This window comes from Protopterus annectens, chromosome 4.part1 (genome assembly GCF_019279795.1).
Source record: "Protopterus annectens isolate FY-2018-M chromosome 4.part1, PAN1.0, whole genome shotgun sequence".
In the NCBI taxonomy this organism is placed as follows: Eukaryota; Metazoa; Chordata; order Ceratodontiformes; family Protopteridae; genus Protopterus; species Protopterus annectens.
Genome location: NC_056734.1, coordinates 267,087,203 through 267,115,143, shown reverse-complemented (window position 1 = coordinate 267,115,143; position 27,941 = coordinate 267,087,203). Strand labels below are relative to the sequence as shown.

The 27,941-nt window shown below is 40.3% G+C and overlaps 1 long non-coding RNA gene across 1 annotated transcript in view; it reads left to right on the top strand.

Moving 5' to 3' along the window:
* Positions 1-205: 205 nt before the first annotated feature.
* Positions 206-27,941, top strand: part of LOC122801367 — a 95,065-nt gene continuing 67,329 nt past the window's right edge. The window contains exon 1 of the long non-coding RNA XR_006364694.1: positions 206-301. This is a non-coding gene — a long non-coding RNA (uncharacterized LOC122801367). The remainder of the gene's footprint in view (positions 302-27,941) is intronic.

The window sequence follows — 27,941 nt, the reverse complement described above, 5'->3', positions numbered from 1 at the left end:
ATTGAACAATATTTCAAGTATTTGTGTAATGGCAGAAGTTAAATCATTGTATTGGATAGATTCTGGAATTCCTCTGATATTATATTATTCCTTCTGGATCGTGCCTCCAAATCCAGAATTTTATTTTGCATACACTAAATATCCAGGTCATGAATGTCTGTTTTTTTTGCAAGCAATGTTATTCTGTCCTCATTTTCAGATATTCTGGCTTCTGATTTATCCATCCTCTCGAGAATTTGACTGCATGTGGCACCAAAAGAATGTACCTGGTTTGATAGTTCTTCCAAAGCTTCTTGGATGGGTAACAAAGCAGTTTTAATATCTTCCATATTAGCCAGTTGATACGGTTTATTTTTCATTCCAGCTTTTGAAAGTTCCTGCTGTTTTGTAATCTTCTGCCTTTTTGTTGTTAAATCTTTTTCTGGTGACTGAAGTTCTGATAATTTGGTTTTTGTTGTTGTTGTTTCCATACTTTTGTCTTCTTTTGACATTGTGGAGCAAAGCAGATCTTTAGTATAACTGAATGGTAAATATCCAAGGTTACTACTCAGACAGTTCCTTTGTTTAATACTCTGTTCAGACTCAGTCAGTCAATCAGGTCCAATCCTGTTAATTTGTTTAATTCCCTCTGGTTCCTTCTTCTCTCAAGCGATATTTAGTTGTAGTAGATTAATTTTAGCCAACAATTAGTGTAGAAAAGCTTGCAGTATATCCTCAGGGTTAATTTTTATTCCGAGTATCTGAAGAGCTGTAGATATGCAGTGTCTACAGAATGGCGGCCATCTTTCAATCACATTCATTCTTCTTAATTTAGCTTGGTCAGATGCTATAGAAAAGGAATGCTCATTTGTGTATGCACCCGCTATCTATGCTGATGAAGGGGAAAACCGTCATATTGTTGTACAGGCTGAGTCTTGGGAGGACCCAGAGTGCCTAAAACATACATTTTGAGAAATGTGTAACCCAGACAAATGTTACAATGAAGAGGCACTTATTTTACACAAGGGATCAAAAGCCTGATGAAACGTTTGCAGCATATATAACCTACCTGAGAAATAAAGCTAAAACGTGCAGTTTTGGTGACTCAAATCATGAATTGATAAAGGACAAACTTGTGTGTGGTATAAAAGATGATGCTGTGAGAAAGATTTTGCTTCTTGACAGTGGTTTAACTTAAAATAAGGCCATTGAGATTTGCCAGATATATGAACTTGAAAGGCGCACAAATATGCTTGCAAATGAGAGCAGCTCTAGAAGACACAGTCATAAAGGTCATGTTGATAGTATGCAACACGTGGTCAAAAGAAATAGGCCCAAGCACATGGCAGCTGTAACCCCTGCAGCATCTACTGGTAAACTCCAGACCTTTCTAGCAAGTTCCAGAAGCTGCGCAGTCTCAGTGGAGCATAAGAGTGACTCAGCAAACTCAAAGCACAGGGCCCAACCTAGTTTTATTGTCACCTGTCATAACTGTAATGGAACCCATGAATCTAAAAGGGAATAGTGTTTAGCTTTTGGTCAGCAATGCCACAAATGCAATAAATAAAATCACTTCAAAAGATTTTGTGAATCAAATGGCCCACATTATTTTATTAGAAGGGAACACTTTGCAAAATGAGTTGATCATTTAGATAGTGACAACTCCACTATTTATGTTGATGGTGTGTCAGTGCTTCATGAAATGTTCAATGCAGTTGATTTAAGGGCAAAGTATGAAGCATTTTGTACTGTTCAGAAAAATGGCAAACTCATAGAGCTCAACATTGATACAGGCTCTAAGTGCAATGTTATGTCTGCAGAAACATTTGCTAGAGTATGTAAAGGTGAAAGGCTTGATTTGCCAAGGTATGCAAAACTTGTTGCTTATGGAGGTGAAGAAATTCAGACCGGAGGCTCAGTTGCACTTTCTTGTCATTCTGCTGGAAGGAGCTACGACTTACTATTTTACATGGTCAAGAGGCGCATCTAGTCATTATTAGGGCTAAGAGACACTTTGAAAATGGGACTGCTTTCATTTAATAAGGAAATTCATCACGTTAGCTTAAAAGACCACTACTTTAATTTTGCCCAGCACATTTTTTCTACCTACACTGATTTTTTCCAAGACAAACTAGGCAAACTTACAGTTGTGTACTCCATGACGTTAGACCCAGAGGTCAGTCCAGTTATAAGGCCAGCATGTAAAGTTCCAGTAGCCATGCAGGACAAAGTCAAAGCCAAGTCATATAAAATGGTACGAGAAGGTGTGATTTGTCCAGTTGAAAATCCACCTGAGTGGGTATCTTCCATGGTGGTAGCACATAAGAAAAGCTCGGATGACATCAGAATATGTATTGATCCATGAGATTTTAACAAAGCACTAAAAAGACCTCATCATCCAATGTGCACAGTCGAAGAAGTTGCAGTATTGAGGCCAAATGCCACTATTTCTTCTGTCTTAGATGCAAAGAGTTCATTTTGGCAAATTCAACTTGACTAGAATTTTTCATTACTCACTACATTCAGTACCCCATTTGGCAGTACAGATTTTTGAGAATTCCATTTAAAATGCATTCTGCAAGTGAAGTCTTTCAATGTGCAATGGAGTAAAATTTTTCAAGGTATCCTTGTGCTATCATAGTAGACGACATACTGGTAGGACATCGTGATGAAGCTGAACATGACAGAAACCTCAGAAAAGTTCTAGAAAGGGCACATCAAGTAAATCTTAAGCTCAATCCATGCAAATGTAAGTTCAGACTACAAGAAATTTCTTATGTTGGTCATTTATTTACAAGTGCAGGCCTATGGCTAGATCCTTCAAAGCAAACAACCATTCTTGAGATGCCAGCTCTAGGCAATGTTCAAGCCCTGCATTGTTTTCTTGGCATGGTCAACTACCTAGGCAAGTTCATTCCAGACTTGAGCCAACTTTCAGCACCGCTCAGAGAGCTGACATGTAAAGATAATATTATGGTCTTGGTTAGAGCAACACCAAAGATCATTTGATGTCCTGAACCAGAGAATTGCTAGCCCTTCAATGTTCAGATACTATGATGTTCACAAACCAGTTACACATTCCTGTGAAGCTTCGAAATTTGGTCTTGATGCAGTCATTCTATGAGAGGATCAACCTGTTGCCTATGCATCAAAAGCTCTTACCCAAACTGAACAGCAGTACGCCCAGATTGAGAAAGAGCTTTGGCAATTGTGTTTGCATGTTCAAAGTTCCATGATTATGTTTAAAGTAGACCTATCCAGATCGAAACAGATCACCAGCCATTAGTCCCAATCCTGAGAAAGCCAATGCATTCAGCTCCAGCCTGACTGCAACACATGATGCTGAGATTACAAAAGTACAATTTCAGTCTTTTCTATAAGAAAGACAAACTTCTTTATCTTGTTGAATTCAGATCACCCAGGAATACCACTGAACAGAATGAAAATCAAGATTCTCATTCGATGGATGATTTTGAAGTCATGGGAGTACATAACTTTTCTTCTACATGTCTTAATGAACTAAGAGATCAAACAGCTGCAGATCTACTTTTACAAAGGCTCAACCACTTTATCAATCAAGGATGGCTGTGAAAGCAGTCTAGTTTACCTCAAGACTCCAGACCTTTCTAGCAAGTTCCAGAAGCTGCGCAGTCTCAGTGGAGCATAAGAGTGACTCAGCAAACTCAAAGCACAGGGCCCAACCTAGTTTTATTATCACCTGTCATAACTGTAATGGAAGCCATGAATCTAAAAGGGAATAGTGTTTAGCTTTTGGTCAGCAATGCCACAAATGCAATAAATAAAATCACTTCAAAAGATTTTGTGAATCAAATGGCCCACATTATTTTATTAGAAGGGAACACTTTGCAAAATGAGTTGATCAGTTAGATAGTGACAACTCCACTATTTATGTTGATGGTGTGTCAGTGCTTCATGAAATGTTCAATGCAGTTGATTTAAGGGCAAAGTATGAAGCATTTTGTACTGTTCAGAAAAATGGCAAACTCATAGAGCTCAACATTGATACAGGCTCTAAGTGCAATGTTATGTCTGCAGAAACATTTGCTAGAGTATGTAAAGGTGAAAGGCTTGATTTGCCAAGGTATGCAAAACTTGTTGCTTATGGAGGTGAAGAAATTCAGACCGGAGGCTCAGTTGCACTTTCTTGTCATTCTGCTGGAAGGAGCTACGACTTACTATTTTACGTGGTCAAGAGGCGATCTAGTCATTATTAGGGCTAAGAGACACTTTGAAAATGGGACTGCTTTCATTTAATAAGGAAATTCATCACGTTAGCTTAAAAGACCACTACTTTAATTTTGCCCAGCACATTTTTTCTACCTACACTGATTTTTTCCAAGACAAACTAGGCAAACTTACAGTTGTGTACTCCATGACGTTAGACCCAGAGGTCAGTCCAGTTATAAGGCCAGCATGTAAAGTTCCAGTAGCCATGCAGGACAAAGTCAAAGCCAAGTCATATAAAATGGTACGAGAAGGTGTGATTTGTCCAGTTGAAAATCCACCTGAGTGGGTATCTTCCATGGTGGTAGCACATAAGAAAAGCTCGGATGACATCAGAATATGTATTGATCCATGAGATTTTAACAAAGCACTAAAAAGACCTCATCATCCAATGTGCACAGTCGAAGAAGTTGCAGTATTGAGGCCAAATGCCACTATTTCTTCTGTCTTAGATGCAAAGAGTTCATTTTGGCAAATTCAACTTGACTAGAATTTTTCATTACTCACTACATTCAGTACCCCATTTGGCAGTACAGATTTTTGAGAATTCCATTTAAAATGCATTCTGCAAGTGAAGTCTTTCAATGTGCAATGGAGTAAAATTTTTCAAGGTATCCTTGTGCTATCATAGTAGACGACATACTGGTAGGACATCGTGATGAGGCTGAACATGACAGAAACCTCAGAAAAGTTCTAGAAAGGGCACATCAAGTAAATCTTAAGCTCAATCCATGCAAATGTAAGTTCAGACTACAAGAAATTTCTTATGTTGGTCATTTATTTACAAGTGCAGGCCTATGGCTAGATCCTTCAAAGCAAACAACCATTCTTGAGATGCCAGCTCTAGGCAATGTTCAAGCCCTGCATTGTTTTCTTGGCATGGTCAACTACCTAGGCAAGTTCATTCCAGACTTGAGCCAACTTTCAGCACCGCTCAGAGAGCTGACATGTAAAGATAATATTATGGTCTTGGTTAGAGCAACACCAAAGATCATTTGATGTCCTGAACCAGAGAATTGCTAGCCCTTCAATGTTCAGATACTATGATGTTCACAAACCAGTTACACATTCCTGTGAAGCTTCGAAATTTGGTCTTGGTGCAGTCATTCTATGAGAGGATCAACCTGTTGCCTATGCATCAAGAGCTCTTACCCAAACTGAACAGTAGTACGCCCAGATTGAGAAAGAGCTTTGGCAATTCTGTTTGCATGTTCGAAGTTCCATGATTATGTTTAAAGTAGACCTATCCAGATCGAAACAGATCACCAGCCATTAGTCCCAATCCTGAGAAAGCCAATGCATTCAGCTCCAGCCTGACTGCAACACATGATGCTGAGATTACAAAAGTACAATTTCAGTCTTTTCTATAAGAAAGACAAACTTCTTTATCTTGTTGAATTCAGATCGCCCAGGAATACCACTGAACAGAATGAAAATCAAGATTCTCATTCGATGGATGATTTTGAAGTCATGGGAGTACATAACTTTTCTTCTACATGTCTTAATGAACTAAGAGATCAAACAGCTGCAGATCTACTTTTACAAAGGCTCAACCACTTTATCAATCAAGGATGGCTGTGAAAGCAGTCTAGTTTACCTCAAGAGGTACACCCTTATTTTCCATACAGAGATGATATTTTGTCTGACAAAGTTATCATTAAGAAAGGTGCAAAAGTAATTGTGCTAAAGTCCTTATGACCAGAATACATTACTATTTTGCACTGTGGTCACTCAAGCACCGAATTTACCAAAAGAAGGGCAAGAGGACTTGTATTTTGGCTTTCTATGTCACAAGACATTCAGAGAGCACTTTTATCTTGTTCCGTGTGTAATAATACAAAGCCACATAAACAGAAAGAACCACTTCAGCTTGACCAGATTCCAGAACTACCTTTGTTGACAGTAGCTGCAGACATCTTTGAGAGGAATAGTCACCATTATTTGGTGTTAATAGACTCTTACTCCAATTGGTTCAAGATTCACTTACTTCCTAACCTAGCATCGTGTACAGTCATTATGAAAATGAAGCATCATTTTGCTGCACATGGGAGTCAGCACAAAGTTATTTCTAACAATGGCACACACTTTACAAGCCAACAGTTCAAAAGATTTGCTGAAGAATAGGATTTTACTTGAATCACAAGTACTTCAGAGTACTTGCAGTCAAATGGAATGGCAGAATGCGCAGTGCAAAGTGAAAACAGTTACTTGAGAAGTCCAAACAAGACAAAAATGATGTTTTCCTGAATCTCTTAAATCTCAGAAAATATTCCTTGTGATAAACATCTTGGTTAACCTGCTCAGAGACTTCTGTTGAGACAAACCAGAGCCACATTACCAATCAGGAAATAGTGAAAGCCAATCTGTTGAGGAAAATCCATTACAAGAGGGAGACGTGGTAAGGATGCAAATGTCCAAAGGTTATGATTGGATTGGTGTCATGAAGAATATTTGTCCAGAGCTGAGATCATACAATATGGAATCAGATGGAGCAATCTTCAGGCTGAATCAGAAACATTTGAAACCAGTGTTTGAGCCTATAGAACAGCAGATAGCCTGTGAAAAAGACTCTTTATGTCAGAGTGAGTTATCCGGTGTTCCAATTCAAGATGAAGTTCTAGAGGACATTCCCATTCTGTGATGAATCCAGATGTTTCTGATACAACTTGTGCAATAGAGACTGTCCCTGTTGCTAAATGTAGTTCCAACGGTTATGTTATGACATATGGTCGAATCTCTAAACCCTCTAGCAGTTATGAAGCAATGTGGACATGAACATTGGGTTTTGTTTCCATTGTATATAGTAATGCATGTCTAGCTCTAACATAGTTTGCATAAAGGGCAATCTTTTTAAGAGGGAGGATGTAGATCAATATGTGTGTACATTTCTTTAAGAAGTTATCCAAGGGCTTGCACAAGTGTATAAATACTGAGCACGTGCAAGTCAGACTTCCATATTGTAGTTAGCTGTTAAGATGTGAACATGTATGCATGTAAGCTGACTGTTAACTAGTTTGTTCATATTTAATGATGCTGCTATCCATCCTGATGTGTTTCTATGCATTGAAGCATCTAAACGAAACCCAAAGCCTTCTCATAATTTGTATTAAAGACAAACGAGCAACAGAAGTCTCTCACTATGTTGATTTTATGCTTGAGTATTACATAAGAAAATTTGGAATTTTTTTATATGCTCATTTCAGAATGTTTTTTTGTAATTCATGCATTCATACCAGTGACATTGTATTCCTGTTTATTGCTGTACTTGTGAAACTGTTGATATAATTGTCCTGTTGACTGGTTTGTGTACACTGGGTAGGTGACTGTCTTGATGCTGGCTATTGTGTACAATACATCAGATTTTGTTTGAGTCCATTTATGACTTACAGTATGCAGGTGTATCAGTTACATTTATCTTCTTACACATTTCTTCATATACTACAGGTTCCACACTACCTTTACATTACTGCAGGTATGGGTTATGTCCTTTGGGGCTGTCTCTGTCTGATGCTATCGGTACACATCCATTATATGGAGAAGTAAAGTTTGTAGATATTGGCTGGCATCAGTTCTAATATTTACATTTTTATAGTAGTAGCAGTATATCCTTGCACTTCTATTCACTGGTTTCAATTTAGTGCATAAATCATTCATTATGTTTTTAAATGTTGTGATTTTACTGGACCAGATTGGTCATGTGTACAATTACTGCAACTATTTATATGTTTTTTTTAATTTGAATTATATTCTGATGAAGTCTTGTGAATTTTGGGACAGAAGCACTTAATTCAATTATATATATTATTGTTAAGGGTTTGGATCCCTTTGTTTGCTTTTTAGTTTAACTGAGTTTTGATTCACTGGTATTTTAATTTCTTTTATGTGCTTAGGTTGTTATGTGTATTGTATCTTTAGTAAGTGTGTGTGCTATCATTTGCCTCTCAGACGGTAAGTATATATGCTATCCTTTGCTCTTAGGTGGTGAGTGTGTGTGCTATCCTTTGTCTCTTAACCAGGGCAAGGGTATATTGGGCATTCCTATGTCTGTCAGCTCCCTCTGCAGCTGGAGATTGTCCCCCAGAATCTATATTTGTATGTGCTGGAAGTGCTGGCCCGCATGTGGTCCAGGAATGTGTGGCCCTGGCCCTTTCTGTGCCTATTGCAGCTGTTTTCTCAACTGATAGTGTGACATGGCACATACTGTGAGAATGTCAGTGTTTCTAGACAGCAGAAATGTGACTTCAGCATGCCAAACACAGTGTATGAAGTTTCTAGTTGGCAGTGAGTATCATTGTATCCTTCTTCTCTAGGCATGTGTGCATTTATGATGGATGTCATGAACTATGGTTCTAGTGCATAACCTGCATCACACAGTAGATGGCCTTGTAGAACATCACTCATAGCAAGCCTTGTGTGAAGCTGTGAGGTGTGCCATATGTGTAAGTCATGCTAACTGCCTAGATTGCCTGCACACACATTGAGGATAATCTCTCTGACATTATAGACAACCTGGCAGTTCACTGAGTGGATCCCCTTCCTGTTGGTGTATGTTCTTCCCTGTTCAATGGGTGGAGCTTTTATTTCTATGTGAGTGCAGTCTGTGGCCCACATAACTTCAGGGAGGTGTGCTACAACATAGCATTCTTGCATTGTTCTTGCTCTCTCCTCTGATGTGTGTGGAAAACAGATCTACTCCCTTACATGTTTCAGCATAACACTGAGACACTGGTGCAATATTCTGGAGGTTTAGGCTTATGCCACCCCTCTGGAATGTATCAGTAACTAATATTCTTAATGCTACATTTACCTTCGTTTCCACTGGTATAGGTTTCTTCAATTTCCCCTGGGCCTGAGGTGGGAGCAGCAGAGATTGCAGAGTTTGTGAAATGTTTCGCTATCAACCGTGTATTGGTCTAATATTATAATATCATGTAGTCTGTTATATGTTAAACAGGGTCTGAAAACCCTTCTCTTGGCTGAGGTCTATCAGCAGCAGCAGCATAGACTTTCACATACACATGCAAGAGGAAAGCAGCAGCCTCTAACACTGCTTTTTTCTAAGTGTGATGGTGGCTGTCTTCCAATAGGTTTTGGAGTTCATGGCAAAGAGCTACACCAAGTCTACGGGATTACTTTCTAGCTTGATGTGTACAGCTGACATGCACATGATAACAGTGCTATTCATGGTAAATAGGGCCCATTGGATTTGTACTTACTTAGAATTGGGGAAAACAGCACCAAATCCAAATCGAAGTGCAAACTAAGTATGCATCTCTAGTAGGAAGTTGTATTCTGATGAAGTCGATTACAGGAGATGAAAGCGCTTAATACTAATAAATTACTGGATTCTATTCTTTTTTCCTGTGCATTTTCTACAAGGATGGTATTTCAGCTATTTTGGTGACATTTGTATGGTTTGTACTTGGTGTGGTGCTTGTTGGTGGTAAGTATGCATCTGTGTTGTAATCAATGTCATTGAAAGTGATCTTTTTACGTGCTCTTAGACTGATGCTTTTATTGTAATTCACATGGCTTTTTATATGGAAAATAGAATAGCATATATTACTTGTTTCTTACATGTATAACTTACATCTGGCAAAGCTCCGACAAGGGTGAGAGTGCTCATCTTTTGCTTTTACTTAATGAACCGTGGTTTAACTCATTATAGCCGCGTGATGTCTCCAGGCGTTGCTGCAGTTACACCCTACTGCTCCTCTAGGCGTCAAATATTGCCTGTTCATACTTGCATTAATAATTCCAAAACCATGTTACATACAAGGTATCAGAAATTTTTTCTTGAAGCATACATGATAGCAAAACACAATTGTATTGATATATGACCTCTGTCAATGGGTATTTGTTAAACATGTAAGGTGATCACTTAAATTTTTATATGCTGAAGCCACGCCCACTATGAGTTAAAGGTACACACTCAAAAGAGCTCTACTGGAGGGAATGAGTACAACCAATACCAGCTTGAATCCTATTTTCTTGTTTTTAATAAGAATGCAAAGTGATCTTTAACATGGATCTTACATTAAAATTTATGACAATAGTCTATTTTAGCAATTTGTATGCTGATCTTTTTCCTGTACAACAAGTTTTTTTCTGGTGTGTGTGTATATATGTATATATATATATATATATATATATATATATATATATATATATATATACATATATATATATATATATATATATATATATACACATATATATATATATATATATATATATATATATATATATATATATATATATATATACATATATACATATATATATATATATATATATATATATATACATATATACATATATATACATATATATATATATATATATATATATATACATATATACATATATATATATATATATACATATATATATATATATATATATATATATATACATATATACATATATATATATATATATACATATATATATATATATATATATATATACATATATATATATATATATACATATATATATATATATATACATATACATATATATATATATATATATATATATATATATATATACATATATATATACATATATACATATATATATATACATATATATATATATATATATATATATATATATATATATATATATATATATATATATATATATATATATATATATATATATATATATATATATATATATATATACATATATATATATATATATACATATATATACATACATATATATATATATATATATATATATATATATACATATATATATATATATACATATAAATATATATATATACATATATATATATATATATATATATATATATATATATATATATATATATATATATATATATGGTTCTACCTGACATAGTCGAAACCACACAACACCGACAACCACATCACCGACACCACATATTCGACAGTCCATAAACACGAAACCACACATAACCGACAACGAAATAACCGACGGTACACAAACACGAAACCCCATACACTGCACACACCACAATAACAATTCACATCCCCATTCCACAAACCACACACACAACACAAGCACACCAAAATCCTTACAAGCCCACACTAAACCTTACCCTAACCCTAAGGTCCGTCACTATCGCACACTTACCTACCCGCTCCCTAACCCTAACTCACTTAACCCGCCCTTATCTCTCCCTAACCCTAACCCACTTAACCCACCCTATCGCCTCCCTAACCCTAACTCACTTAACCCACCCCTATCCCCACAGACCGTCAATCTCCACACTTACCTGCCTTGCACCCTAACGTCCGTCACTACCGCATACTCACACAGCCTTTCCCCATGTCGGCATCCGGCGTTGGTGTTGTCATCCGTCGTGTCGGTCTTCTGCATTGTCGACAGTTCTGCCACTCGCGATTGGCCGGTCTTCTTCACTTTCGATCTTCTGGAGCTGGATTCATGTCGGTCTTCTGCGCTGTCGGCAAGTCAGGTAGAACCATATATATACATATATATATACATATATATATATACATATATATATATACATATACATATATATATATATATATACATATATATATATATATATATACATATATATATATATATATATACATACATATATATATATATATATATGAATATATATATATATATATATATATATATATATATATATATATACATATATATATAAGTCAGCGAGCCTGAAAAATAGTGTTGTAACCTATTAATAAAGGTATATGTCTTGAATAAGTCTTCTGTATGCACTGTAATATCAAATAAATGAGAGAGCCTGTAGAAAAGTGTGTAATGTAATTAATAAAGGTATAATACTTTGAAATGTTTTTGTACCCTTACATTAAATAAATAGTACTGTTGTATTAAGTGCTGTCAACCCACAGTTGGGCAGTCCCATATAAAGTGGATGAAGGAAGTGCCAGTAGCTGTGAAGCATATATACAGTCTTCAACAGTCGGTAAATGGCTGGCATGCATAGGTAAATCTGGCACATGTGTAGCTTGTCAATGTGTTCCCCAGAAATGTGAGTGTGCTACATGAAATGTAGGGTTCTGTAGAAATGTAACTGAAAATGTCACGTAAACACATCCAGATATGTAGATACATAAATATAAATACAAAAATATAACTATGTAGCAGTAACAAGTAAAAGTAGAAAACACAACTCAATACCGAAGACGTTCTCACCAAAAACAAGAAGGGGTAGTAATGAAGTCCAAAAAGTGAGAACAGTCACCACGAGTAAATCCTTCTATAGAGTAGTCCCAACTCAAGCTCCTGACACACTGAAAATATCCACGATGGAAATATGTAAAAAATTCATTTATTGGAAACAGAGAATAAGCGCTTTCGCATAGTTAAACTATGCTTCATCAGATACAATGTCATAAAATGATTCCAAAATACTTATACTCATATGTATACTTATACTATATGTAGCAGTAACATCTGCATCTTGGACAGTTAGTATGTCAGATATAGGTCAGGTATATAATAAACTAGCCAAACCCATTACACAACCTAATGCATGTTGCCTAATGTAATAATACATGTAGGGGATATACACCTGCAGTCAATAGGAATATAGTGTAGAGTAAAAGTACTTATAAGATGTTAATGGAGGTTTCTTTTTACACCCTACTGTATGTGCATAAACAATGCAATTCCACACCTCAATGGGTATGTCTAATCTCAAAACATTTGTTGGGACATATGTCCCATTGTTCTATAAATATCTGCATTTACTTTGGTGCATGTGCCCTGTTAAAACACCACAATCTTGGTGGCCTGTTGCCACCAATCATCCCTGCATGTTGTTGCAATGTCCACTGTCTGTCAATATATGCATGTGTTATGCTTGCTGTTCAACTGTTGGAACCCTGGTGTGTTGGGTTAATGGGAATATTACTGCATGCTGTTACAACTAATCTGGAATGCTGTTGTCTATGTTGTAATTAAACACACCTAATCACAGAACGTATGGGAAGGCCGGTTTCAGCGGACCCACCTGTCCCTCCTCAGCTGGTGATTGCTCCTGGCACCAGCAGGTCTGGTGCCCAGCCCGGGCTACCCTCCTCCATTGGTCCTGTGCCACCTGTGGGTGGAAGCACTGCAGGGGATGGGGCTTGTTCCCCCCCTGCAAGTGTGGGCAGAGAAGGGCCACCTGTCACACTCCGAAGAATTCGTGTTGTGGTGCATAGGGAGATCCAGTGTTTAGTCACTGATCCCCTATGCCAGCTCGAGGTGAGAGTGGCACAACTCACGGGTGAGTCTGCCCTTCCTACACAGCCCCCAGCACAGCCACCCTCGGGGCTGTGAAGGTGCAGTGGTGACTGCCCATGGGTGGGGATCTCAGTCCCACTGTTACCATCTGTGAGCTCATGGGCTTGCGATTTCCAAACATCCATCCCCGTCAATTGTGTTCACCCACCCCATGTGTCATACTCTGCCCCTGTATGCATCTTGTTTGTCTTGTCTGTTTACCTACCGAACCTACCTCCACAAATATACCTACTTCCTCTACCACACATTCCACTCTTACCCGAAAAAAAAAAAAAAGGGCAATCTGTTCCCACAAAAAAATTACGCCCCATACATAGCTGCCCATTTTGCACACATGTCTGCTGGACATGTAAGCTGATAATTAGGATTGGCAGTACAACATAATTTGTTGTCCTCACCCCTCTCTCAGGGGTGGAAGGTTTCAAATTTCACTCCAAAATTGTAACATATGCACAGCTGTTGTTGGTAAAGAAATGGGCAGCTATGGACCTTCCCTACACCCGTCCTGCACATCCTGAGCTGGTTTCCCAACTGTCTTTCCCTTTTTGTGCCCCCTTTTTCACCACTTTCCTATCTCCCCATTTTCTTTTCTTTCAAAGAAATTAGCACGGGGGTTAGCAGGAGTAAGCACTTTTAAGCAGTAGTTAGCGAGTTTGAGCGAGTGTGTGCATGTGTGCGCTAAGCTTAGCATCGCTAAGCATCGTGAAACCTCGCACAAACCCGCTTACAACTGCTTAAAAGTGCCTTAATCACTCTGTATATCAGGGCCCTCATTCAGCTCAACAGCAAAATAAAACACCTCTGTCAGCCTCGAACCCCAGACCTTGTACACACTTGACTGCATGAAGTACCACTAAGCCACAGCAGATATATAATAACTTGGTGCTGAAATAAATATATCATGCAATATAATAAGTGAATGTAAAGGAAAAATAGGAAGGCCATAACACAAAGATTGCTCTGTGGATCTTTACCAGCAATTGTTGTGGAATTGCATTACATGACTGTGATAAGAGAAGCAGCCATTCTAGCAGCAAATAATGTTATAGAGGCACTGTACAACCCCCACACAGTATCATAGCAGGACAAACACTGGCATATGTGATCAAGGCAGAGGTCATACTTCCTAACTGTGACTACTTTTCAGGGATGTCCCTGATTGAGAAACATATTTTAGCTGTGTCCCTCTGAATCCCTCTGAATAGTACTGACATTAGTCAGAGAGGTGGTGTATTACACAGTGAATAATAACAATAATAACAGTAGACACCGCTTGTACTTCATAAAAGGAGTACTAATCCATATGCACTGCTTCACTCAATTCTACACTTACTGTCTCTATAAAGGTGTACCTCACTTTTAACTACCTATCCCTGACTCCAAGCAAATATCTAGCTGAGTGTTTCATAGGCCTGGCAGAGGCACAAACACACAGGCATATCAGCTTATCCGCTGTTACACACTCTGCAAATAGCTTTGGGAGGACTTACACAAGCATACCCTTATGTAGGAATACAACACAGAAATACCAAAGGATGTAGCCATGTACTGGTAGCAACTGACTGTAACAATGCCATTGTACCATTGCTGAAAACACCTGTGGGTTGCACAGACAAAGAGCAGGCTAACATCTGGCTACCATCTGGATAGGCTCACAGTTGGGAACTATGCAGACAGACCACCTGCCTTGATAAACTAACAGGTACACACCAGTCCTTTAAGTCCAGTAAGATAACACTCACACAATATGACGTAATGCTCTCTGTATGTCTGCATCCCCCCCCCCAAATTTTAAATATATGTGTGTTTAGGGTCAATCAAGGATGTAGGTAGACATACTCAGTAGTGGAATTGTCCAATTTACCTGAGAATCCTGTGCAAATGTCTACAATAAAAATACACAAACCCTGCAGAAGTGAGTACATCAATATGCACAGTATAACAGTTCACAAACAGTTCATGTGTCAAAAGAATACTTCTCAATGACTACTTTTGTATGGCAGTTAATTACATAAGTAGAAAAAAAACTACATACTCACATATATCTTGTGTAAGCATTTGTAGGGGTGAGTTAAACTCTACACTGATAGCTCTGTACTGGAAGTGGCAACAGTCAGGTCTGAATACATGTACATCACTGTCTACACCTCTAGCTTCAGATATAAGAAGTATACCAACCTTCTGACTTAAACAACAGTGCCCACAGCAGACAAGCATGGGCCCCACTCTGGAAATCTGAAAGGGCTACACCTACAAAACTTAGCAATTTATAGCATTGGGTTGCTATGACAGTGAGTACTCCAATTACCACACAGCAGGCTATATGCATTTACCAAATGCTGGACACCAATTGGTGCAAAGGTCATCACATGCACATGTGCAGATACCTATAAAAGCACACTGTACTTGCTATCCCCACATGCAATCATTACATTGCACATGTTAAAGTTTCACTGAAACTGGGGAGGAGTGAAAAAGAATTATTACTTAATAACACAAAAGTTTAATTAAGTAAAAAGACTTGACTGAATTACCAACCAATTATATTAAGTAAAAAAAAAAATAATAACCAAAGGAAATTAAGTAAAAGCAATCTTTACTTAAGTAACACCAAAAAAAAAATGTCAAAACATACACAGACGGACCTGAAAGTGACAAACAGGTATAAAACATATGTGATTACTGGCAAGTAGTAGATGTTTATGAAGAGTACTGTAAATAATTTGAAACATGCATACGTGGCAGCAGTAGGTATGTATGCACTGATGCCATGCATGACTACTGCCATGGACAAATTACTGTGTAGCTGTGTGCAGTGGGACATAACTGTGACATATGTAGCTCAGCATTTAATGTCAAACATCCAATCATGTCATTTATGTTCTATACAGTACTGCGTATAATGGCTGTCTGGGGGAGTAGTGCAAACAGCTATATAAACCTGGATGTGACAGTAACACATGCATGATAGTCATATAATGTGTAGCTTAGCATTGGCAACTGCTGTACCAGGCTAGTATAGTAATGTAGCATTAGCAGCTATAAATACTCCCTGTAATATTACTGTTATGCACACATGTGACAACTGTTCATGTTGTAGCAAGGCCCAATAGGTCATCCGTGAGATCTACGGACTTACAGCGTGTACCTTGTGTGTGTATGGCACACACATATGTAGCAATATTTATGCTTCAGATATATTAGCATCTTAGCATGTGCATAGAGCAAGGGACATACTGCAACTGTTTGTGAAGGGTGGACATATATATGTTGGTGAAGGTTGTTATGTGCATATTTTCATGTACGGTCCACATGTCATCACAAAAGGTGTGTAATCCTTGGAATAAGAGGTCAGTGTTCCACTCTACTCATCAGTTATAAAACCCATCATAGAGTACAATGGCCCTTTTGGTATGTACCTCAGAAGACATCTACAGCAACTGTAGACGCCAGGCACAAACACCACAAAGAGTATTACCAGACTCAAACAGATGCCCTTTGCAGACTGTTTTCCAAAACCACAGCTACACTGTGTCGCATACTGCATACCCAGAGTCAACCTCTGCCTAACATATGAAGCTATGCCAAACCCACAGGTGTTGGACATGCTCCATGTAAACAGATCAAAATCCCTACAAGCTACACACTGTACTGATCTAAACCTTGTAATGTCAAAAAGCAGAACATGCTGGAGTGGTACATTCTCATCTCTGACACATACCATACTCTGGAACTAACTACCTATCAATAGCAAAGAAAGGTCCTCATTAGCAGTCGTCATGAATAATCATGATGAATGGATGTGAGATAGGAAATACAACCTGGGAATCACCTCTGTGGCTCTGCATGACAGGGGCACATGAACTTAAATTACATGGGTGTTGAAGGGCAGGGTACTGTATGGCTAGGCTTCTATAGGCCCTACGGCTAATAGCCTATGCACTACCTAGGACCCGATACACACATGCATGTACATGTTGCATTAATTGCTATGTGAGGTTGACTGAGTGTGATGGTGAATGTGTAGGTGAATGTGTCAACGTTGTGTATATGTGTGATAGCCTAGTGGGAAACTGTTTATATCATGGTATGTCGTGTTCTAGTTCTGATCCCCGCAAAATATATGTATGCTATTGCTAGGCAGAAAAAGCAGTATGGCATACGGTGTGATGTAGTCCCATGGTGTTGACTGGAGTGTGCCATTGTAGGCTAAAGCAGTACATGTATGCTTATTGATTGTTAACACTAGTGAATACAAATCCCGTATGGACTGTAGTACTACCTGAAGCTCTAGGCCTAAACAGCACAGTATGGTGTATATCCACATTGCTTGGAAACACTGTTTTGTTTGTTACCTGTAGTCCTCACACATTACATACCTCAGGCATAAGGTTTTGTAAGTGCTGACACACAGTACTGTATGGTACACAGGTAAAGCTCATCTGGGTTGCCATACCTTTCTGTCTTGTAGGTAAGTCTGATGTGTGTGTGGGTATGCCTGTAACATGGCCTCGGTCATATGTGTGTTACAGATATAAGTGCATATCTAACAACATGTATAGTGTAGTACAGCAGTATGCCACCTATATTGATGAATGTGCACATATGTTACTTAGGAGTTTGCTATCAACAAGTAGTGTGGTGTACTGGTAGTACTGTAACTGTACTTTACAATCATTTCAATGGATGACATATTTCTGTATGCATTAGCTTCATATATACCTCCTGTGGCTAGGTGGTGCATTGTGTCACATACAGTGTGCCATGTGCTGTTGTATAGTTTTACATACTTGTTTCACTTTGTTGCTGGGCAGAACATGGTTTAATATATAGAATGTGCCAGGCACTGTCAGGCAGTGTGTTATTAAAAGTGTGTATCTACTGACAGCCAATAGGTTGCTATATGTGGCATTTCATTGATATCTGTACTTTAGAATGTTAAGTGTGACACATGATTTGCTCACAATAATTGTTTTATTGTCTTACCATCGCAACCCTGCATATTCCCCTGAAGAGGAGGAAATCATTATATCCGTCCTATTACAACATCACATCCTGCTGCTCTCCAGAACCAGCCAGGACCAGCATGAGTGCACTGCACTGTGGCAAGATGTTGTCCGTCGGGTTAATGACATAGGCATGCATAACCGGACTTATGAGCAGATACGCCATCACTGCAGTGATTTAATTAGACATGTCCAGCAGCATGCCTCCGATGTCCACAGACAACAGCTTGCCACAGGTGGTGGTGCAGCATCACATCCGCCCCTCACCAGAGTGGTAGAGCTGCTCCTCAGTGTGGTGGCTCCTGGACAACCACTACAACAGACATGTGTCATCATGGAGGCCGGAGTCACCCAGCAAGTTGACTTGGAGTGTGCATGTAACATGGCATATATGAAGACTACTGTTAGCTCGATTGTTAGAACATGCATATGTCAGATGTGTGCTGTGTATTTGGAAGATGTGGAGCCTGGTGTTGTGCAATACTGACAATTTGGAACATAATCTGTATGCCTGTGACTGTCAACCATTGTACTACTGTAAAATTGCAAACTCAAAGCAGCAATGCCATAGTTGTTTACACTGACAAACTGTCTCATATCCTTGTAGGTCCCTCTGGTGTGACAGTAAGACAGCAGACCCATGCTGATGAGTGTTCTACATTTAATATGGCAAATAACATGTGCATGTCATAGGTGAATCATAGGCCATATACACATGTAAAACACCTACACATAATGCATGCTCTGCATGTTTTCTGTGGGACTATGCACATCCCAGTAACATGAGTAGCTGCCTCAAACACATGCTATACAGAGAGCATCCCAAACAATTGTGGTACACTGTAGTGGACATTGTATAGGCAGAGCCAATATACATGCACACAACATACACCACCTTGTCATATGCAGTACATGTTAATATTATACACATGGCGTATTTAGACACCTGCTGTAAGGTCAGACTCCAGTATCCCAAATGTCATCCACACAGCACACATACTATACCTGAGTGGTAGAGGTCTATCATGGGATGGTGCAAAACAAACAACACATTCATGTTAGGCAATGCTCCCTATTGAACACCTTACACACCCATGTAACAACTGCCTTTGAAATGGTTAATGTAGCCACAGTGCTGCAGTTCAGGTACAGCAAGATAGTTGTCAGTGTGGCACACATTAGTGGCCTTGAGTGACCACATGATGCTGCCTGATGATGGCTCATGGTACTACACTACATCTAGTTACAGTAACTACAGTACAACACATAGTATTCATTGCTATACACCTGACAGTTGTGTGCATCCAGCCATGGTATGTATACCTGTGAGTGATGGTGCACAGGACATTGAAAAGCATTTAATACTTGCACAACAATGTTGTGTCCATGTACACATTGTGTTCCAGGGTGAGGCCAATCATTGAACAACATACATGCATCAAAGACATGTATACTGTTATTAATAAGGACTCTCTACACTCGCACTGCATGCTGTTGAGCAACACACATCTTGCATGCTGACATGTGTGATGGGACTACTGTACTCCAACATCAACCACTAATGGGTATGTTCTGTATTGCTGTTGGTGTGTGTGTGTGTGTGTGTGTGTGTGTGTGTGTGTGTGTGTGTATCTACTTTAGTGAATAGTGTAATTGTGTTCATGTGTGCATGTGTGCATGCATGCATGCGTGCGTGCATGTGTTCATGTTCATGTGTGCATGTGTGCATGCGTGCATGTGTTTGTGTGTGCATGTGTTCGTGTGTGCATGTTCGCATGTGCGCATGTGCGCATGCGTTCATGCGTGCATGCATTCCTGTTCATGTGTGCATGTGTGCATGCATACATGTGTGCATGTGTTCATGTGTGCTAACATCATGTACAGATTGTAAAGTGTGTTTCCTGTCTCCCTCTCACAGGTTGTGTTGGTTGAGTGCAGCAGGGAACCTGAAGTCACTGCCACAAATAGTGGAAATGATGAAACATGTGTTGTGGCACAGGCAGGTTTGACAGGGTCTGTCGTTGGTCCGCCAATTGACAGTATACAGCTTTCCACACTATCTATGCACACATTCATACTGCCAATACATCCCTCATCACCAATGGCCTTAGCTGAGGGACAGCATACAGTAGACATTGACCAGGATAGTGTGGTATCTCTGGCACATGCATCCCCTCACAGCAGCCATACCCAGATTCCTGGAATTGTACCACATAGGTGGATGCCCAGGGGTTCTCGTGGGAGCACTGCTAGTCATAATGACCCTGGCAGATGTGCCCCCACAGGTCTTACAACCTCAGGCATGTTCTGGGCTGTAATGCAGGCACAGGCATGTATGGAACGGTACACCAGACAGGGACTGAGGGTGCAGAGGGCCCATAACGCCGCTATCAATGACAGTATCCGTGACCTTGCCGGTGCAGGCCATCACTACAATGAGGTCATTGATAGACATTGGCGGGAGACATTAGATGTCCTCCACAATGTCGTGTCCATGTGCCAGGACAGTGCAGGATGGCCGAGATGTCAACATGGACATATGCCAGTAACATCATCGGCTGGCAGTTCTTGCAGACAACACATAAGTCACAGCCGCTCCCGTAGTGGCAGTACCAGCCCCAGCAATGTTGGAGCTGGGCTGTCAATAGACCATCATAGAAGACCACATGCACATGGCTCTGGCCAGTCCCAGCAGGGACATGGGTCCAGTCGACATCCCTCTGCCTCTGATGATAGTACCCAGTCTGGCTTAGTACATGATACTGTCCGTTGCACCCTGCCAGGCACAGATCCTGTGTCCGTGGCTACAGACAGTGATCTGCACAGCCTGGCAGGTACAGTCTGTGGCTGTCCCACAACCTCCCGTATATGGCAGCCACATGGTGGAACTGTGTGCATGCAGACACACACACATAATCCAAACACCTAGGACTAACACACACACACATTACATCAACATTTACCCATGTGTACTGTTGTCCCTCACACACACACACACACACACACACACACACACACACACACACACACACACACACACACATGTCAATTGGATGGGTCAATGTCGGGCTCTGGCAAACCAACAACACACCCTGTGCATATGATGAAACTGTGCCACCTCCTGACATCTGTAACATTGATGCAGGAACAGGCTAACATGGTGCTGATGCACAGGGTGACTTTATAGCAGTGTAGCAATGTTAGCATGTTGTCAACAGTACAGTGTCATGATATCCTTGTAGGTATATCTGAGCAGGCATGATGCATTAAAGCTATGATTATCAACATAGTATTGTTTACAACAGTGTTTATTCCAAAAATGTATTGTCCACCCATGTGCCATTTGGCTGATGTGTGTAGTTTTTGCAGCATGTGTTGGTGATTCGACAGTACATGTGTGATGTGTGCAGTACAGATTTGCAGGTGTGCATTTGCGAACATGGTGGAGGTGCACTGTCTTGCATGTACGTGCATAGTGGACACATGGGAAGGGTGACATGCCCTGTATTACACAGTGTCAACACTTCATAGTTTCTATTGGTGGCCAGTATGCATTTTAATACACATATGTTTTAACGTGGGTACACATGTGTGTATGACATTGTTTGACACTATGCTGTGGGTGATACTGTTACTATCTGTCATTGGTTTGCATTCTGGTAGTATATGCAACCTCAACAGCCTGACTATAACCAATCGTTAGATGATGTCTTGACAACTGACACACAGATGTATGAAACTAAGTAGCATTTGGATCCTTTTGGTACTATACTATACCAGTAACCAGTGGTATTGACCGCCACCCATTCCTGGGACCACTCCTGTTTGGCATATAGCCCTCTTAGGTACAAACAAACACACTAGAGATATGTCCACCTACATCTGGAAATGCATACAATGGCCTACAATGCATTCTCCGGATGAGACACTTATCCTCCACAAGGGTATCATACAGACAGATACCTGTTGTCCAACCCATGCTGTAAAGCTGTAAGCCAAATATAGCATAGTCATCCACATTTACTAAACATAGCATCCCAACAGTACCACATAGGTGGTAGCCCCAAACATGTAGAACGGGTACTGATGTGTACATACAGCCCAAGTGTTATGTCATCTGTCCTTTGGTATTCACATTTCCATAGGTATTCTGAAGTCCCTCTGTGTATCACATAAGCAATAAGGGTTCTGTATGCATATCCACAAAGTTGTTGTACACCTATAATGAATGTCCATTGTTGACAGCCTTTGTTGTGTTTGAACATGTCTGAAATATACCCCAGGCATGAACCGTCACTCACACTATTCTATAGAAACTGTCATGGGTGTGTGTGTGGCACAGATGACCTATGCCACAGATCACTACAGTGGCTGGCCTTGTCACAAGCATACATATGTGACTGAAAGTCTGAGAAGCAGCAGCAGCACAATCTGTCATAGATAACAGATGTATTCATGTAGAAAGCAGGCTTCACTCCTATGAACTAATTGAGGTCACATGTACATATATGTATTTGCCACACAGATACCTGAAGTGTGCAATGCACATACTGTTGTTATACTGATCTGTCATACAGTAGTAAACGCTAAACCCACAACACATTGACCAACAGTATCACGCACACACACTCAGTAATTGCAGGATTCAAACCCCTACCTAACTATGCTATGATACTAGAGAGATATGCATTAACACGACGCGCTATATGCTTTACTGGGAGTTTTCGTTTCCAATGCTATATTTGTAGGATGCTGACATCATCAGACTTGCCAAAGAGGAATATAACACTTTTATGGTGTTTTCCTAGTCTCCAAAAAGGGCAATACTCTCAAAGGAAATCACACAGACACATACCCCCACACACAGTCAACAACTGCAGAATTCAAACCCCTTCCTAACTATGTTATGATACTGGAGAGATACGCATTAACATGATGCGCTATATGCTTTACTGGGAGTTTTCATTTTCACTGCTATATTTGTAAGATGCTGACATCAGACTTGCCAAACAGGAATATAACACTTTTAAGGTGTTTTCCTAGTCTCCAAAATGGGTAATACTCGCAAAGGAAATCACACGGTCAGCAATTGCAAGATTCAAACCCCTAGCTAATTATGTTATGATTCTGGAGAGATACGCATTAGCACGAAGCGTTATATGCTTTAATGGGAGCTTTCATTTCCATTGCTATATTTGTATGATGCTGACATCATCAGACTTGCCAAAGAGGAATATAACACTTTTAAGGTGTTTTCCTAGTCTCCAAAAAGGGCAATACTCTCAGAGGAAATCACACAGACACATACCCCACACACACACAGCAATTGCAGGATTCAAACCCCTGCCTAACTATGCTATGATTCTGGAGAGACGCATTAACACGATGCTATATACTTTACTGGGAGTTTGCATTTCAACTGCTATATTTGTGGGATGCTGACATCATCAGACTACACATGGTAATGTGTGTGCACTTAGTTTTATGCAATCCCAGGACTGAGCCATGGGGTACAGCAGGTGTTACCAGCTTGAACAGGACTCCACAATTCTTACCTTGTGTGATCTATCTGTGGTCCAATTGCCAATCCATCCGATGACAATACATATTTATGCACAGGTTGTTGATTTTGTGGATACGACATGTGTCTGGGATGTTGAAAAAGGGCTATGCAAAGTGTATGTGGGACGTGTGTAGCTCAGTTCATTGATGTATGTCCTGGGTGGCTGCCTTGCAAACAGTTTAGCAGATTGGGAACCATGATCTGCCCATGACCAAACCAAAGTTGGTAGGGTTGTGTGTTTATAGGCTTCCAATAGCTCTGTTTCTGACTTCAATCATGATGGACTCCATGGCCTTGCAGGTCAGACTTCTTAGGCTTATAAGACTATAGTTCCCATAGTCTGTTGTGCACCAACACTTGTGTAGTGTGCCATATGTTGCTGTAACCCATTCAACAGTTTCATATCCTGTAGAGAGGGTGAGGCTCAACAGACTGTTCAGGTGCAAGGTCTGTTTGTTCTGCAGTTCACTTATGACACATATAGAGGTACAATGTAATCCAATTGATGCCATGTTTTCAGCTTTGGAAAGAGCTGTTTACCCATTCTACATGTGATATCTCCTAGTATGATGATAGGGCCTTTTGTCAGTGGGAGGTGGGTATGTATGTATGGGCCTGTCTGACAGGATGTTGGCATTGTCAGTCATTTACAGTTGGCCCTGACTCAGGACATATATGAGTGTACATTGCTATTTATGACATAGCTGAAGGAAGTGTCATGGTTCTGTATGGACTCCTTCGCAGATGATCTTTCCATGACCTGGATCGGATAGTGTTTGGAGTGCACATTGTTTATTGATGATACTGATTTTGGGTTTTTTATTTTCTTTGCTTTTCAACTTTCTATGAACAACCTAAGTATTTGTAGTACATATTTGATTATGACAGGGTTCCAATATATTATATATATGTCTGCTGTCATATCACTGTGTGCACAAGTCAGGATTGGTGAATTGGGAGAGGTTCCTGGGTTAACATATGCAACTGCCAGATATGTGTGGCCCACTGCTCTACTCAGACATGGCCTAAGTGTGTGAGCATGCCCAGTTTGGCCTTTCAATATGTTGTTGCCTGACATTTGCCTCATTTATTAAAGTGTGTCCGCATGCTCAGTGTGACCTTTCAGATTGTTGCTGTGTGAAGTCCACTACATTTGTTGACGTGTGTGAACACACCCAATATTAACATTTATACTATGTGTGTGTTGTAAATCAAGTTGTATTTTTACTGCAGGGCTCACCTTTGTGTCATAACTCTACAGGGATTATGCTGTGCCTGCAGGGTTTCCATGAGACACTTTGCATAGACTTATCAACATTTCTTCATACAGGCTGACCAGTGAAATACTGTCATGGTTTAGTGGTTCAGCACTGTGACTATAGTGCACAGTATCCTGGGTTCAAGGACTGTCACTGCTTCATATTTTCATACTGGGCAGACCATACTGCTTAAGGAACAGTAAAGCAAATATGACCATGTTTACCTGCTTTTGCTCAACTATGCCCATCTTTGACCAAACTTGCTCAACATTAACCAACATTGCTGAACGTTGCCCACTATTGCTCAACATTGCCCAAAGTTGTGCTACTTAGTGTGTGCAATTTTATTTACATATACTAAATAGTGATAAAAGCTGTTTAGCACTGTTTTATATTGCTTAAAACATGGCAATCATGCCTCAGGTGGTACTGCAGGGCTGCCTATGTCTTTGCACACAGTACACTCCCTATACATGTTTGAAAACAGGTAGTGTCATGTTAGGCATCCCTTTTACTATATGTGTGAGTCAGAGAGAGGTATCATTTCCAGGGTTCCTACTGAGCCAGTGTATATGCTATGCGTTGCCTTTTAGCCAAGGCCAAAGCATACTTGGCACGCCTCCTTCTGCCTACTGGGGCAGGATCAGGTTGTTCATCCTCCGAGTCACGCTCTGCCTGTGATGGCCTTGGCAATGGTTGGGGGCTGTTTGGCCTGGCCCTATGCTGCTCCTGCTGCAGCTGTTTTCGCAGGATCTTATGTAGCATAGCACATACCATGACTATTTGGGTACATGTAGTTGGTGAGTACTGCAAGGCTCCACCAGATGTGTCCAGGCACTGGAACCATGACTTGAGCAGCCCAAACACATGCTCAATTACATTTCGTGTTTGTGCGTGTGCCTCATTATGGCATTCCTGTTCAGGTGTGAGTCCATTTCTGATGGGTGTCATCAGCCACAGCTCCAGTGCATATCCAGCATCCCACACTAGGTGACCATGAGGGATGTCCCCACTGGCAAATATCTGGTACAGCTGTGTTAGATGCCAGATATGGGAATCATGGCAGCTTCCAGGGCAGCCAGCACACACATTTATTATTATGCACTGGGCATCACACATGACCTGGCAGTTGATGGAGGGGAAACCTTTGCTAAAGTAGGCCCTACCCCGCTCACCAGCTGGTGCTTTGATGCATATGTGCGCACAGTCTATTGCACCCACTACCTCAGGGTATTCTGCTATTTGCTGGAAAAGACGCATATTGCTGGCCAATACCTCATGGGAATTGGGGAAATATACATGATCACCGACATGTGCTGACATGACATTCAAGAACTGGTGCAATACCCTGGATGCTGATGCCTGTGAAATCCCCATCATATCACCAATTGGTCTCTGGAAGGTACCTGTTGCTAGTATTCTTAGGCCAACACATATGTTGGTTTCCACTGGGATGGGTTCTCCCTCTGTTGGTTCTGTGTGTGAGGCGTGGCCTGCAGAGCTCAACAATTTGCTGCATGAGGTCTCTGTCCACTCTATAGAGCTCCACTATCTCCAGCTGATGTAGCCCCTGGTAGGTTACCCTAGTCCTGTACACTCTTCTCCGTCTCCTCACTGTGGGTTGCTCGGCAGGATTCGCATTGTCACCACCCTCAGCATGTTGCATATGTTGCCTTATAACAGCAATGGCAGCCCCTAACACTTCTTTGTCTCAGTAAAGCTTTTTCAGTTTTCACTTCTATTAGCTTACTGCAGTGTTGCAGTGTCCCTGAGAAAAACATAGTGGAAAGTTGTTTGCAGAGTTTTAAGTGCTGGGCTCGTGTACTGCCTGTGTAATTGGCTGATTCTGATTGTTTTCACCTGCTAGCTCTGCTAGTTCTCCTTGGTTAACTTCCTACTATTTGTTGTGCTTCCTTTTCCCTTTCTGTTTCCACAGGGGGCAACGCCGCGCAAACATGCGCACACAAGCTCACACAGGCGCACACATGTTTACACGGCCTAACACTTGCTGACTCTGGCTTAAATGCACGCACACAGGTGCAAATGCACTTACACAGGTTTCAACAACCTTACACATGCTTACTCCAGCGTAAACTCACGCACACAGGCGCACACGTGCACACACAGTCTTACTCTGTTTTACAGGTGCGCACACATGTTGCAGGCACTTCTACAAGAATCTTTAGTGTTATCCACGGCATACACCTTCAATTTCTTGCCTTTAGCTAGGATACCTGTTGACACACCTCTTCCAGTGATGGGTAACTGACAGCAAACACATGCCACTCTGCTCCAATGAGCTTACATTCTTTCATACCTACCCCCCTCATGATGTCACCTATCTTCTACTCTGATACTCCTCTTATCCTACTCTTACACTCCACGGACTTTGCTCATATGCCATGTGAAATTTGGATTCACTATACTTACCCTAATTTGCATAGGATTGCCTACTAATGCTTGGTTACATCTCTTAGACTGAGCTTCCCCCCTTAGCAACCTCTACTCAGTAGCCATGTTGTCTTCAGCCTTCCATTCACTTGCATGGCAGTTGGCTATTTAGAGTAATATCCCTATTTGTGGCTTTTATTTTTTTTT